This window comes from Pteropus alecto, unplaced genomic scaffold, assembly GCF_000325575.1.
Source record: "Pteropus alecto unplaced genomic scaffold, ASM32557v1 scaffold25, whole genome shotgun sequence".
Lineage (NCBI taxonomy): Eukaryota > Metazoa > Chordata > Mammalia > Chiroptera > Pteropodidae > Pteropus > Pteropus alecto.
The window spans coordinates 17235501-17252846 of NW_006441955.1; the positions used below are offsets into that span (position 1 = coordinate 17235501).

Sequence of the window (17346 nt, forward strand, 5' to 3'; positions counted from 1 at the left end):
CTAAACCGATCAAAATGAAAACATTTGGGGGGAGAGGGGGACTCCATTCCAGCTTCCAGACAATGGCCCATGCACGCACAGTATAATACAACACAAAGACATTCCAATACAATGAAATAATGTGGAGCAAGTCCAACATCTATTTTTCAGGATGACAGAAATAAGCTCAACAGAGCTGTTTATTACTATTCAGAAGAAATGGAAGTCGTGGCATACACTGGCCTAAGCTAAAAGGTCATTGACAAAATTTGCTAATGAGACATCGATTCATAACATTCATTCAGGTTTTCTTTTAAAGTGTTGGGTTCTTACTATATTTCAAATTTTATACCTTACCCTCTACCAAAAAATATTCCATAACAGAAAACGATTACAGTGCAGAGTGCAGCTTTCACAGGAAAGGTTCTTTATATTACCATAGAATACAAAAAATTTAAAGCAAGGGCTCTAGACTCAGAAATACTTGGGTTCAAGTACCGGCTCTGCTACTTACTAGAGGTTTAGTTGGGCAATTTTCTTAGCCTTACAGAATGTCAGTTTCCTCTTTGTAAAATTTAACTAAAAGTAGCCATCTCACAGGTTGATTGTGTAGATAAAATAATTAATAGAAAAGGCCAATTACAGTACCTTGCACGTAGTGAGGCCCGAAGAAATGTTAACTATTGATAACGACGATGCTGTCAGCAAATGAAGAAGAAGAATCTGGCGGGAGACGGTGACATAATTCCTGCGCCCTATCCTGTCTTCTTCTACCTATGATGTATTAATCCCAAGGTACTAGATGGTCTAGAAATTAGGTCATTAAAAGTAGGGGTTCTCCTTGTTTCTTGGTTAATAGTCCCAATAATCAGAGATGATTCTATAAAAATTTTAACTTGAACATCTAAGATGTCTCTCCCTGAAAAACAGCCCTAGTCAGCCTATTGTTTAAGGGAACACAGAATTAGCCCTTGTTTTCTCCTCAGCGAAATGGGATTATAACCTCTTTTTTTCACTATCATTTGTACAAATTATTATAAAATAATTATAGCCAAAAGTATTAACATGGCTCTTCCCTACTCCTTCTCTCCTCTCTTCAGATAAAAAGAATGTTGTTTTGCCTGTTCCATGGCATGTCCGTCCTCACGTGTGCCCCAATGAGTGTTCGACTATTGCTAGATGGTTTCATTGGGTTCAAGAGAAAGGGGACAGGTAGAAGAGATGGAATTGGCTAGGGGAGGCCAGTCATGTCTTTAATAGAAGCACTGTAAGAAAATATGGTAACAGGTGCAAAAGCTTCATATAAATCTTTGGCAGGATTTATTTAATTAGCATGTGGCACTGGAAAGATGGAAAGGATTGACATCTTAGAAAAAGCACATTAGGATTATGGGGCTAGACTATATGAAGTTAGGGCCACAGCTACACTAGATCATCATCTTATTTCAGTATTTTGTCCAAAGTCTGGGCTCCTCACATCAGAGAGCTATACTTGCCAACTTTCTGTTAGCACTCCTGGCTGCCTGTCCCCATTCCTCTACCCCAGGGCTTCTCAACATTAGCACTCTTGACATTTAAGGCTGGATAACTGTTGTGAGGGCTATCTCAAGAATTATAGGATGCTTAGCAGCGGCCCTGACTTCTACCCCTTAACTGCTAGTAGCACCTTCCCTCCTTCTCCGGAAAGTCATGAGAATCAAAAATGTCTCCAGACATTGCCAAATATCCCCTGGGGGGCAAAACTGTTCCTGGCTGAGAAACCCTACTTTTTTATAACAGCTCATCTTAGAAGAAAAATTCATACCCCACTAAGCCATTCTGTATGTGATACTCCCTTTTCAGAGTTTGCAACACAGGGATTCCAAATTCTCAACAATCCATAACCATTACGACTGTCTGCCTGCTGGAATGGCTGTATCAGGCTGTCATCTACAAATTATAAATGATTATAACAGATACCATTTGTTGGATATTCGTTATGTGCTAGGCATTGGGCTAAGGGATTTAACTGGATTGTTATTCATTCTTATACAACAGAGAGTAAGATAGTATTATCTACACTTAGAGATGAGTAAAATGAGACTTTGAAAATGTAAATAACTCACCCAAGGTCAACAAGTGGTTAAACTGGCGTTTGAACCTGAATCCTCTGAGCCTAGAGTCTCTCTTTGTCTTAGGCCACACTATTTCTCCTAGTGAGAAAAACCAATGCAGATATATATGGGAAATACATTTGGCATAAGTTATATGAGTTAAAATGTTGAGGCAGTGCACAGACTGTTCTAGAACTCAGTATTTTCTGAATAAGCTGACAACCAGCAATATAGATGTTTTTGTTCTAAGGACACTAACAAGTTGATTTTTGGATTGATATTCTACTGAAAACAGGAAAATGGTGGTTTCCTGTACATAGAAACAAGAAGCAGTAGCTGGTTGCCATGGTAGCAGAGGTAAACTTAATCTTGACTGGGAATACAATTACCAAGACAGGGACAGCAAGTATGGTAAGGAGTCTAAACCAGCAAGGAGTGTTTTTCAATCGGAAAAGAGAAAGTCAAAAGAAATGACAGCCATCCTCAATTATTTGAAAGGCCACCATCTAACAGAAGGAAAGCACATGATCTAGATTATTCCAAAAGGATTTGTGAGTGGAAATTACATCATGGTAATGGAAGCCAGTTTTCCACTGAATGATAAGAACATTTAATCATCACAGTATTTCAATTGGATTGAAATTAAACAAGCTGGCTAGACAGCAACTCATCACTGGGTTAGATAGGTGATGGCACGGTGGTCGTCTCTGTTGGGAGACCCCTGTGTGGGTAAGGCTGGACTAGACAAATTCACAGGCCCCTTACAGAATAAGAATCTGTTTCTTTAAAGAACCGGGAAATTGTGAAATTCCTGTTGAAAACAGACAAATGGAAAGTGGGAGAAGTGGAGGTCTCCACTGGGCAGAGAGCACCAGCAGTAGCTCATCACCTTAATAGGAGTGGTAAATTCCAATCTTGTCTGGGAATAAAATATCATTTAGGTGAGACTAAACATAAGAGGTAAAGACCTTGGGGGGAATTTTTTCCTTCTAAATAGATGACCAAAGGATAGGGCAATGGGAAGTAGGGAGTAAGTGGGGAGGAGGAGGGAACAGGAAGGAGGAGGAGATGGAGAAGAAGACAAAGATAAAGTATAAAGACCAAGAATCAAACATCTCTTTCTTCTGTCTTCCAACCCTAAGAAACTGTGATGCCTCTTTCTTGGACTTTACAGCTACCTTTCACTATTTTGACTTCAAAACTCCATTTAATTCTTAATTGATTTACCCTGAACCACTAATTCATTTGAAACATTTTACCACTAGATCGACTAAATGGAGAGAGGACAAGATTAGCTTCAAACCTTCCTCTCAGAAAACCAACCACATTGTAAACTTGCAGGATCTGTCTTAGAAAACAGAACTGTTACCAAGTCAACCTCTGCTAAGGCACACAACCTCTTTTTGCTGACAGCATAACAGGTTTTACAAAAAAAAGAAAAGAAAAGATAAAAGAAAAGCTATACCGATTCATTTTTCCACATTAAATATGAATAATACTTAAGAGAAATTTCCCTATCTCTTCATCTCCAGGGCACTCGAATCATTTATAGTCTCATTATTTTACGTAACACCTGTTAAGATTATTATTCTCCTTTGGTTTCTAAGAAGGCAACTGTAGAAAGATTAAGCGGTAAGTTGTCCAAGGTTGCTCAGTAAATTAAAATGCTTGGAGTTTTCCATTCAGTGCTTATTTTAGTGTCTTGGTACAAAGTGACTGAACTTTGTAAACTCACAAAAACCCCCAAGTCTTACTCATCTCATCCCCATTTCTCACACATACATTTTTATCATCTAAGCACAAATCTACCGCCATGCAAACCTTGGACAAGGGTACCCTTCCAGACTAGCACTATGTCTGCAGTAAGCCTCATACCTCGCCTAACTTGGTTTTCCAATCAGAATTGACCCTTTCCTTTATCAAATGAAGTTAGTTGATTCTGCCTGGCTGTGTCTGGGAAATTTTTAACCCCTCGATTAGCCGTTAACAATTGGTTTAACTCAGACGAGACAGAGGACAAAATAATAGTGGTTGAAAAAAATGCCTCCACCATTCTGATTACAAAGGGGGCATGATTAACGAAGTTCCCTTTGTGTCCAAGCTCCACTCTGAAAGCCAGAGAAAGAGATTTCCACCTCCCTGTTTTGATTGCTGAGTCTTTTCCTACTTGTCTCATCACCCACACAATCTGTTCATAGCCCAAAGAGACAATCCAGCCAGTCTGTGGAGAGTTCCTAAAACATTTAGGTCATGAAAGCAGACAGGATGAACAGGACCTCATCTGGACAAAGGATGATGGGACATTCAGCAAAAGAGTTCACAAAGGGAAATACAGACTGAAGGCCCTGGGCTGAATGGATTTGTCCACAATGTCTAACACAATGGCCATCCTTATGGGTATTTGTAAAGCCGGTCAATTTATAGCCACCTCCAGGTTTTGTCCCCAAAACTCCACTGCTTTTAGAATAGAGAGTTTTTTAAGAAATACAATTAACAAATTAAGGAAGTCCAAATCACTGTTTGAAGGATACTTCAGTCTCTTAAGACTTTTAAATATGAAAACAGAGACTGAGACAAAGATTCTAGTTCCAACTCAACCACCATATAGGTTGAGATAATGCATAACAGTTAGCACATTGCCTGGCACATTAAATTCTCAATTAATATTACCTAATATATTATCACATTCTGCTCTGTTTTATTAATGATATTCTAAGATATGTCCTCCCTATCTACTCAGTTAAAACAGTGCCACCTATTTGCCTTTGGTGCATTACAAAAGGTAACTGCTTTCATGTAAATCATCTTATTTAAGCCTACAGACCTGTGGTAGGCTATTGATGAGATACTACAAGCAAACAGTCTCATAGTTGGCAAGTGGTAGATGCCCTGAGATCTCAACTTGTAATTTCAGATCCAATGCTTTCTTTCCATAACACCACAGCTGAGCAGATTATCAAGTCTTTTGCCTATTCATATTCCCCAGAATTTAACCAAGTGCTAAGATATACATTAATCACCATTTAAACAAATTTCTAATCTGTAGGTAACCTAAAGTCTCAGGATTTATCTTAGTGCCTTTAACAACAGCAAAAAAGAAATGGCTGGAAAATGCCAACATATTTGGCTTCGAGAAAGACATGACTGTTTCTATTTGCCAAAGGAAAGTATTATCATGTTTACTTAGCAAATAATACGGCAAGAAGAAGCATGAGGGATTGAATGGTATGTCTAAGGAGGCAAATGGCAGTAGAGCCAGATCTGATACTCTACTCCTGGCTTTTTTAATAAGCTCATTTTTGATTCAATATTTTAAATAAGGTGAATCTTATATTATGCACATCAAATTGTACTTTGATGTGCATAATAAAGTATTTGCATAAGTGATCACCCCAAACTTCAAAGGCCCAAGTCAAATTCCTTAATTCTTCAAAAGAATATTTTTATCTGATCTAAAAAATGCTTAGAATACTTAGGCCATTTTCACCGAACTTTGACCTTAAAGACAAACTCTTATTTTAGTGATCTTATCTCTCCAATTAAGTTGCTTGAAGGCAAGACCTGTGTGTGCATTCCTTCAGTAGCCCCTGACTAACCCAGGTCGGGGATGGTCGTAACGTGTGCTGGCTCATTCCTTGTTCCGCCTCACAGAGTCCCAGACATCTCAAAGTAATAGAGTCCCAACCATCCCCAGAAATATTGTTCTGCTTAGGCAATTATTAAAGCTTCTCCTGTGCCTTCAAGAACTTCATTTTAACTGCTGGGACATCCTGTTGCCATCCATTTCATATAGACATCCATCTCAGCAGGAGTACGTATTACAATGAGCTTGACTTCAAAGCCAGCAGCCTGGCCTAGTTCCAGGAATTATCACTAATGATCTTCACCAGCCACTTGGTGCTCCAACAGTAGTACAACACACACACACACACACACACACACACACACACACACACAACATTTCAATTAGTGCTCTAGTTGGAAGAACCGTGCCTAACAGAGGTGGTGCCATATCTGATTTTATATTTTAATTGTTACAGAAGTCATAACTCATCCAACAGGAACAACCTCTCCAAACGTACCTTCTGCAATATAGTAGTGGTCTCCATCAACCTATGTTTAAATCAAAGACATAGTAATAAGTGCATCAGCCAGGGGTCCCTTGGTTGCAAGGGAAAGTAAACCATGTTCAAAGTTGCTTGAGCAAAAATCAAGTTAATTAATCATTTAGTAAGAGAAAGCTGAAAAAAGTCCACAGACAGAATAGTTTTTAGATAATGGTTGTTTTCAGAAATTGAATTATGTCAACAGATCTCATTTCTGTATAGTCACTGAATTCTACCTTACATTTTATTAGATTCATTATCAGGCTTCATTGGAAAGCCTCCAGTAGTTCCAGGTACATACTATCAGGGTTCAAGTTCAGTAAGAAAAAGAGAGGATATCACTTGCTGGTAGCCTCCACAAAAGCCTCAGAATTTACTCTGATTAGAGTAACTGAAGCCATGTGTCCACTGTGGTTTGGTCACAGGCCCATCACTGGAATTAGAAATAAGGATTCTCTTAAACCACATGGACTGAGAGTGAGGAACGGGAAGTGCCACAAAAGAAATTCCATATTCCACTATATATATGTACCACCTCTTTATCCATTCATCCATTGATGGACACCCAGGTTACCTCTATATCTTGGCCATTGTAAATAATGCTGCAGTGAGCATATGGATTCACATGTCCCTTCGAAGTAGTGTCTTGGGTTCCTTTGAATAAATAACCAAGGTTCTAAAGACCTAGCTTCTGCCCAGGGAAAGATCAAAACATACGGACACCCTCAGCAGGCTAAAATTTGTTGTTCCTTCAAAGAGATATTTTTTATATATTTAACAATTGTTTATGGGGGCAAGGTGAACAAAATGGACCACAGGTGGCACTTTTTTTGTCTTAGAAGAGAGCTCAAAAAGTAATTTGTGGTTAATATACAGAGACTTCTATAGTAAATAATTCTCTGTATAAAAAACTAAGTTTTTTTTCTGATCTTCATCCAATCATATAGCAATTAATCTTCAAATCCCCAGAGTAATTCCTATCACAAACAAAATCAACTACCTTCTCCAACAAACTCACCATAAACATAGCTCTTTTCCTTCTCAATTTCCATCACTTTAAAATATGAATGTCCCTAGTGGACTGGCCTATCTTAGAATGTTATTGGTGATATCAAATGAGATGATTTCTATGAAAGTGCTCTGAAGGAAGCTAAAAGCACTATATAAGCGTGAGGAATCAGGAGTAAGAATTCATCATCTAGATTTAACATACACTCAACGAAGCATCTGAGAGTCTGTTATCAAACCTTCGGCTTTACCACATAACTTTCATGTTCTTTTCCTATAGTCATTTCTGAAAACCAGCTATTGGTCTGTAAAGTTTCCCTTTAACAAAGGACGGCCCAAATAGGCCAAAGAGTGCTTATAAAAAGTATGGTGTTTCTAGCTGTTGAAACTTAGGTGTTAATAAGGGGAAATGCCAAATATAATCCAAAAAGCAGACAGACATGGTATAGGTTAGTATATATAGGCTGGAGTCAGCCCGAAATGGAGAAGGGCAGCAGCATGAACAAGTAGAGAGGTTAATGGTTTTCATATCATCTCATTCAAGCCAAGCCATGGCAATTAAAAATCCTAGAAGATGTAAACTTCTGAGAGTGAGAATTCTTTTAGAATTAGCACCCAGTACTACTATTAGCAATATTTTATAGCACTCCAATTATCTTCCCAAAGGAAATCATTGCTTAAAAAAAAAAAGTTGTTTCTTGGTAGGGTTGTGCCTCTATACTATAGACTTATATTGTGTTTCTTTTACAGTCTCTTTCTCATTTTGAAGAATGGTAAAGTTTAAATAAAATATAGATGGGTTAATAATAAGTATGCTTAAGTTCTTAAATGCCCTTCTTTAACCCCCACCCCAATTACATCCTTCCCTTGAGGATATTTACAAACCTCTATGACACATGCTCTGTACCTTCTTGGTTCAAGGAAAACACACCTACAGCATTTCAAATTAACTACTGACCCTTACTCTCACACTATAAACAAACCCTTTTCAAAATCTCAATTGCATTGTGTCCACATTGATTAAAGCTTGAAGCCTGGTGACCTCATGTGGTGTTAACTTCTCCCATGCACCAACAGCATTCTGCCTTTCTACTCAATTACCCCCTTTGGTGCCAGAGGATCGCTACCCAATGAACATACACAATGGATTTCTGCTTCATTACACTAACCAACAGCAGGATAGAAATAAGCAGAAGAGGAATAAACAAGCTAATTTATCATGAGGACAGAGCAAGCTTTCACCAGTCTCGCCATGGAAAACTTCAGTGGTTAACGGGAATATCAATAGTCTGGGGGTAATGTTTATGATCTTACAGATTACAGACAGAGCCACAACAGAACTTCGTAATTAAAGAATTTTGCAGATTAGCAGGTGCGAACAACATGCACACAAAACCTATGCCGTAAGAATCTGGGGTCCTACATAAAACCTACTGAATAATTATTTTGGGAAGCCCATCCCAAGGCTTTGGATAATGTGGGCTGACACCCTGGTAATTTGCCCCAAGTGTTCAACCTAACTGTGGGGCCCCTCTCATTCATCTTTGACAAGGTGGTCAGGAGAGCCCCAGCCTCTTTGTGAGAAGGACCTGGATGCCCCCCTTCATTAGGCATGGCAAGGGCACAGCGGCTGATTGAATTAACAACTTTGGAGGGCTTCAGTCCCAGTTCCCAGACATTAGCACCATCATCCAGAACAAATTAAAAGTCTCACAGCAATTAAGCAGATTTTGAAAATGAATTTCCCATGGTTCAATGGTTCAACAAGCAATCTTGGGTTAAGTATTAGAGAAGAGTTTAGAAGGAGGAGAGGAGGAACTGACTATTGAATTTCCAAAGTAAACATACAATTGGTAGAGGCATAAACAATAAACTTCAGAGCCTCTGCTAATTAGGCTTTTACACTTCTTTTATATAAAATTGAAAATATTCAGTCACAGAAGGTGAAAGAATAAAATATTAACATGGAATTGTTGTAAATAAATGGTGGATTTCAGGATTTTTTCCTTTGTTTTTAATTCCTTTACATCATAGTATTTTTGTTCAATTTTGTTCAAAATTAGGAGGGGAAAAAATGCATGTTTCTAGTTATGAGATTTTAAATTCACACAAGCAATCTAAGCTTAACTCTAGAACCATCTACATTTCTCTGAACCAGTATAAGTCAGATTCAGAGAAGACAGAAAATCTCTTATGCCAGCCTCCCAAAAGACTCTGGGTGTTTTAACTCCCAGAACTCATTTCTGGGTTAAAAGAATAAGACTAATAATAAAATAGTACCTAGTCTATTCTAACTGTTTACTATTTGCCAGGCACTGTACACATATTATCTCATCTAATCTTTTCACATATTATGTCATTTAATCCTCACAGCAATGTCATGAGCATTATTACTACCATTTCACCCATTTGAGAGTCAAGGAAACTCAAAGCTCTGAGAATAAGTAATTTGTTCAAGGCCAAATAGCCAGTAAGTGGTAGAGTCAGGATTTGTATCCAGTCCTGACCACAAAGCTCTCACTTACATTTAGAATAGAAAACTCCCATTTCCAGTGGAGTTTTATCTAGGCTTTTGAGCAGTGGATGGGTCCATACCAAAAAAAAAGAGAGAGAGAGAGAGAGAATTCCAATGGCTTCGATGGTGAATTCTACCAAATATTCCAGGAAGAAGTAAAACCAACTGCCTACTAACATGTTCTGGAAATTGAATCCAAGAGAACACTTAGAGAGAGAGAGAGAGAGAGAGAGAGTCATGACTTTAGAGGGAGTACATGATGACGTGATGACCCAGCTGAGGAGGAACTCCTGTCATTTTTCTTTCAAGCCCCTACTTTTTCTCCATCACCACCACCTCCCTCTCCCCTGACTCTACCCCAACGCTGTGCCCGCTCCTCCAACATCCTCCCACCTCTAGCTGGAATGCCTGGCTAAGACAAGTCCAAGTCCAGCTTTTGTGTGACTGTCTCCTTGGCTTTTGCTTCCTTCCCTTTCAGCTTACAGCTGCTTCTTAAATCTCTGTTCCAGCTTCTCCACCTGGCTCCACTTGAAAGTCGATGGGCCCAGGTTCTTCTTTGCCTGCAGGCACACATTCAGCACAGCATGTTTAGTACCTTCAGGAACTTGGAAGAATGTGTGGATGAATTCATTCCCACCCACCGGAAGCATAAGGTGAACACAGTGGGAAGTTTTCTTGTCAAAGGAAGTTATAAAACCTGATATCATAAATACATCATTGATCTCTAAGAAGAACTGTAAATACACATACAAAATTCTTAGAAGGGAAACTTTGAAAGATGAATTTTCCATCTTTAAAAATGTATAGAAAATTATATGCTCTTTAAAAGTCCTGAAAAAGATAGCCCATGTGGAACAAAAGAAACACATGTATTTCTTAAAGACAATATATCATAAAATTTCCATCATCAATCAACATTCTCATTTGAATATTCTAAATTTGGAAATACACATACTATTGTATATCCCCTTCCTCCCAGCCAGTTTGGACAACCAGTAACAATGAATTCTCTGCCTTTTTGGCTAAGTAAAGACCAAATATATGTAAGACATAATAGTAATCAGAGGAACAGTAGGCGTAGGTAATGATATACTCCATTAGTTGTCAGGAAACTTGATTCAGATCTTACTCTTTTACTGTGACTTCTCTGGGCCTTCGTTTCCACAATATAATAGAAGAAGGTCCCTTTCTCAAACTCCAAAAAGTATACACTTTTACAAATCTAAGCATGTAAACCATGAAGGAGACAATCTTTTAAGTTCAAGTGAATAAGAAACCTCCCCTTATTTAAATTATAGAAGAATGGCCCAGGATAAAATATTATAAATCTTAGGGCAGACCTTGAAGTTGAAGTATTTTAGCTACCTCTGCAATAGGTCTAAAATGTAAGGCATTTATCTATTTATTGCTCCAACAAGCATTACTAGGCATCTCTACTGTACTACCTTGTGGTAACCACTGGAGATAAAGGTGAGCAAATTAGATCATTCTTGTTCTCAGGTAGTTTACAGTTTTATAAGAGTTATATTTTCATCTTTATTTTTCGTTTATAAATTCTTACAATACAGCACTATAATTATAGCTAATGTTTCAGAAGTAGTTAATATTTTATAAGAAAAAGATCATTATTTTTTCCTTGAAGTTTGACTTTCAAAGGTCTTTGTCATTTACATTATATCTAGAAGCAAAAAAATAATAATAATAATTTCCCAATAGATGATGACTTCAATTTTATAACATAAAACAGAACAACTGGTATTCGCTCTGTAGCATGCATAGATGGAATATATCTCTTCCACGAACTGAGTGATATCCATTTAAAAGTCTTGCTACGTGGGTTTATCTACGCTATAAAGGGCCAAAAATACTTGTCCTGCATTTTAAATGGCAAAATTTAACATTCAAATTAAACCTTGGTAAAAACTATCATTAACTCAAAAAGTCAGTTAGTTGCTCTAATTCTCCAAATGTGTAAATGACATGCTTCTTGAACTATTGGCTAGCATAGATTACACCTAACAGAAGGCTATCGAGCAGGGTTGCTGAGTTTCTAATTTCATATAATCCACTAAGAGGCAGCAATAACCTGTCATGGGCCTAACTAGATATATAAAATGACAAAAAAAAAAAAAAACCTTTAAAAAGTTAATAAGTGACACTTCTAATTCAGGGAAATGGCTAATATATATTGATTGATCTAACATGTATACACAGATAACTTACATTCTCTCATTTAAACCCAACAACATCCCTGTGAAGAATAAATATTCAGAGGAGGAAACTGAGGTTCAAAGTGTGCAAGTGGTTTGTCCAGGTTACAAAGCAAGTTTGATAACAAACCACATCACACCTGCTGATCAACCATAAAACTGCATGCCATCAGTTAGAAATCTGATTGCTTTGGATGAAAGGATCAGTGAGTTTATCATTGAACAGATATACCACATGGACAATCTTGAGCCAGCACCATGTTGTTTACCAGAATGACCATTTCCTAGAAATCCTATGAGAAGCCCAAGTCATCAAAGGTAACTTTCAAAACTACTGTAGCAGTTCTGCTTAGCGAAGAGAATTACTCTAAAGTGCTTAATGGACAGAGCTGGTCTCAGGAACTAACCCAGGTCCTCTAATGATCTTTTTGTTTAAATCCCAAACATACTGCTCATCCTTCTCCCAAACTATATTTTATCTTTCTTTTTTAACAAGTGAGTGAGGTAGAGGAGGAGAGGAATTCTTCTGCTATCTGTAAAAAAAGGAAACAAATGCTAATCGAAAGGTAACTTTAGTTTCCCTTTAGTTTAAAAATCTTGGGTGTCTATAAATTATCCTGTTTCTCTATCTTCTTATCAACTGTTATTTAGAAATACTATGTTCTATTATAGCAAAACTCTGTTCTGTTTGGGCATGTTCAAAGAATGGTTCCAGGGATTTAATACCAGCTCTCTCATGAACCTGCAAATTCTGTAAAATTAGGAGGAAGGGTAACTAAAAAGATGTCTAAGGTCCCAGAGATGTCGGTCAGAGCCAACTCTCCCCACCCCACCCCACCCCATCCCACCTGACCTCACAATTCTGAAAAAGCTGATCTTTTCTAAGTAGAGGTGTGTTCTATAGATCATAGCGAGCAGGGGCTAAAGTTGAAGCCAGTTTCACACAAGCCAGAACTAGCTCAAGAGAACAGAGAAAAAAAATGGAATGTGGGGACATGTCTTGTCTACGTTGGAGGTATTCCATTCTCAGGCAAGTTACAACCAGCTGAGAGCAGATAAAATATATAAGAACCCAGAGCAAAAGAAGAGGGCCTCAAAAAGACCTGATCCGCCTTGAGAGAGGGCTGGATTTAATAAATATGGAACGCAGCTTTTTGGTTATGATCACCTGAAGGCAAGCATGTTAAACAGAGACTTAAAAGCCAAGATTCATTATGGCCAAATCAGAGGATGCAGAAATACATAGTGCTCTGTGACTCTGCTTAGTTTCAACAAAAAGAAGGGCACAGGAGCAAGAATTTACAGTGTAATATTTGCACCTCTGGAAGCATAAAAATATGCCCGTCAGCCACTATGGCACAGAGTCCTCAACATTTTAAGCTCTATTTTGGCAATCTGAATTTTCTGTTTGCAATTATCATTAAAGTAAAGAAATTGTAGAGAAGACAGATGAGCAATTTTGTTGCTTTTGTATGTAAATCAGACCAAAAAATATAAGACACATCACTTCTTCTAAACTCACTACAACTTCAGAATTACGCGTGCCACAAACATGCCCTAAAAGCACAAAAGTTAAGTCACAGAATTTTAGTCAAAGGAGCCTGATTGATGAAGTCTTAAAACTAAACACAAGGATGGTTCTTTCGTTGGTTTAATAAGGACCATAGTCATGGGTTTTTTTTTTTTTTAAGTTTTAAATTTACAACACTTTCTCATGCAAGAGTAAAGGGAATGTACCATGCCCAAGGCAAGCAAAGAAGGAATTTAGTTTAATTTTTTAATTTTGCAGTATCCTTTAAAATTCACATAGAACAGCTTAACACTGCATATAATTCTATTGTTCCATAAGACATTAACTAAGAATATTAAGTATATAAAGGCAAGAAGGAGAAGACATTAAAGTTATTGCTATTTTATTTTCAAGTACAGAAAAGTCAATAGAGCTTTATGAACTACATGTGGAGAATTTTCTGCACATTAACTCTATGGCTTTGTACAGGAATCAAATAATTTTCATGCTGAAACTCAGAAGGGGATATATGTTTAGAGTGCTGACTGGCATTAGAACCTGAGTCCAAGCCACAGTTCTGTCTCTAATTCTATAAACTTGGGTCTCTTCCCTTTCCTAGGACTCTGATTCTTCCTTAAAGGAGGTAGGACAAGATGGTCTCAAAGGCCCTTTCATCTTTACAATTTAATAGCGACAAGCTCCAAGGCTTCCATTCAGGGCCAAACAACAAACACCAAAGTGTATGGATACAGTGGACCCAAAAAAATGCACTCGTGGCAGGCAAAAAGATCACACAGCTTTTAGTAGAATCAATTATCATGCTGCCAAGGGGGCTAGTGAGGTATGAAACGCCCTGCTCATATCACAGACACCTCAGAATCCTGGGCATTCATTCTTCCCTTTCTCTTCTTTTGTCCTCACATCACCCACCACACTCCTACATCTCTCTGCTGCTAGAGCTTCTGTGGAAATCAACCCAAATGTTGTAGACTTAGAAATGGCATAACTGAGCTCTATTAAAATTGTGTAGGAAGCAAAAATAATAGATCTTGAGTAAAAGCATGAGGTATTCTCTTGGGAGTAAAAAGTGCGTGCTTTAGGAGAATGATTTAGACTTATGTTCTTATTTTGCTTGTTTTCTGCAACAGTATTTACTATTTAGAGAAGGCTCATTATGAGATATTCAGTTACAGAATGGGGATTAACATTATTAGGAAGTAGGATGGGATGACCTCTTCGGTACTTTCAAACTCAAACTTAGTAATGCTTTTGGTTATGCCCATTCCTTCTGCCTCAATAGATCCATGCATCTGGAGGTATTTGACAAAGTGGCAGTGACTCAAGGAAGAGAAAGAATAGAAAATAAACAATATCATGGTTAAGTTCTCTCTAGATCTAAAAGCAGAGAGGGACAGAGAAAAGAAAGCAGGAAAGATGGACATGGGGTTAAACAGATAGTTTCAGAGAAGAGTCTTCTGGGAAACACATCTCTGGTGGGTCTGGTTCAACGAGACACTCTAACGGGTACCACGTCCTCAAGACAGTGAATTCCTTGAAACAATCATCGATGACCTAGGAGCGCTCTGTCCCACATCAGAGTTGAGGGCGGGAGTCAAGGAGCTTTTGTGACTTATTTGAGATCACTGAGACAAGTCATCTGCAGAGTTTGAGCCAAGTTTCTCTCCACTACAGGATGCTGCCTTGAGACCAGGAGGTTTCTCTTTGGGAGGGGCTCAGCCAGGACTAAGGCAACAGTTAACTGGCCCCAACCAGCTCTCATGAGCTTAGCCTTATTAACTTGGGGCTTGAAAAAAACTGAGCCAGTCATTTACAGACCCATTACCTTCGTTCTACAGAGAAATCATAATGCTTTGCCAAAACAAATGTAATAACTTGGCCTCTTCTTTCAATTACCTCTGCTTTCTTGGAAATGTATTTTGTGGATAAAGCCTCTGAGTTAACACAGGGAATTAACCAGAAGTTTAAGAAGGCCCTATAATTCCTGTGGGCCAGTGAAGAAAGAACACCCCTTTATTAGGGAATATTAAAAGAATGGAGTGGGAAGGAAAAAAAGAAAGGAGAAGGCCCAGGATTTAAAGAGGCACAGCAGAGAGAAACACTAGCTCAGTTTGGGGACTGGGGGGTAGATGGTACCAGAAGTAGGTTTTGGAAATCCAGGTAAAAGCTGTGTCCCAAAGAGACAGTCTCACGTTCACAAAAACCTTAGTTTCCCTTTCTTGGGTCCATATTCTACTCCCATTGCCCTTCTCCACACCCACGTCCCCCTCTCTGGTATTCAACAGCTATATTCAGGCCCTGCTGTGAGTGCCAAGTCCAGGCAGCATTCAGAAGATCGGTTATTTTGACACATTTCAATTACAACTCTCAGTCACTCTTCTCTATGTGTAATAATTTCTTTTGGGGGGTATCTGGGGTATAATTTTCTCAGGTTCAGCGCCCCCCAGCATGGCCTGCAAGCACTGGTCAACATAACAATGGCTAGTATAAGGGGTTAATATGTATTTGGAATTGGGATAATCTGTTTAGGAATTAACTAGATTAATAATTAGTACCCATGCAGTGATGAGAGTCATGTGGCTCGAGAAAAGGGTTGAAACAGAAAAAAGGGAGACTGAGTTTTCATCTTCTATTAAATCTCTGCAGAATCAATACACTCTACCCTTCGTTAACCATGGTAATTGAATGGACAATAGGAGGAGAATGGCATTAGACCTAAGACCATGGCTTAAGTCGAGGATAATGGGCTTGGGTGCCAGAACCTCTTATTTACTATCTGTGTAATCTCTGAAAAGTTCCTTAAATGAGCTTTGGATTCGTCAGAAAACTTGAGAAAGTATCCGCTTTTCTAGGTTGTTATCATTAAATGAATCAACACACAGAAAATGCTTCCCACAGTCAATGAATTCTCAAACAGCAACAAATCGTAATAAGCCAAATCTCTCACTACTTCTCAGATGACAATCTGACTATAGCTTTTGCTTATCTACAATATTTAATTAGGGGTTGTTGGGGGGCGGGGTAGGAGAGAAAGACAGTAGTAAAAGGCTAAAGAACCTTAGTGTTTTTGTATTCTAAAACACACGAGTTGCTCTTTTCTGTTATTTAGCAATCCTTTTAGATTAGCCTTATTATGAAAAAGGAAATTGCAAAACATTTCATCATCACATTTGGGAACTTCAACGCCTCAAGCACCTCTTCTCCAGTCCCAATCTCCAACCCCATCCAGGTACTTTCTCTGGGAACTGTCTTTATCTGGCTTGTTTGTCTATTAGGCCACCATTACATCTCAGAGAAGTCATAAGACTAAATGGAATAGACATAATCATTTCATGCTCCCCATCTGCCATCATCCCTTAAGAGTCTCTATTAAAATTAAGGGCAACAAATCTTTCGATAGAGAAAGTCTATCAGCACTTTTTCCAAGGAACAAAATAAACCTATTCGTGGTGTCAACATGAAACCCTTTAGCTTGAAATGCCCTCATTACTATGTATGGGTGTGTATATACACAAAACTCATCCTTTGGGGAACAGAATTTTCAGTTTTCCGTAGGAGGCTCTTCTTTCAATTGCTCTACCATCACTGCCAATTCACACCCTCTAAAGTCCTCTCCAACCTCAGTTGACTCCTTCTCTCTTCTTCCTTTGAAAGAGTCCAGACTTACATAACTATATAACTATGTTAAAACCACTAACTAGAGAAAACGAAATCAAGTAATCTTCCTTAGAGTAGCAGAACTCAAACACATTATGGTTAATGAAATTGGCTGCTCAGCCAGTTGAATGATTCATACAATTATGAAGACTGGTTAGCACTTGTTAAGAAATTGGTTAGACTGGCCTATGCAGACAGATCAAAAGGTGTCCTCCCTTAGCCTTGGCAAGGCACTGCTTTGCTATGTACA

General features: G+C 38.4%; 1 protein-coding gene across 2 annotated transcripts in view; it reads right to left on the minus strand.

Annotated features, from left to right (window-relative positions):
* The window catches only part of WLS (wntless Wnt ligand secretion mediator), a 93313-nt gene that overhangs the window by 69903 nt on the left and 6064 nt on the right, over positions 1-17346 (minus strand). The gene's annotated exons all lie outside the window — the stretch shown is intronic.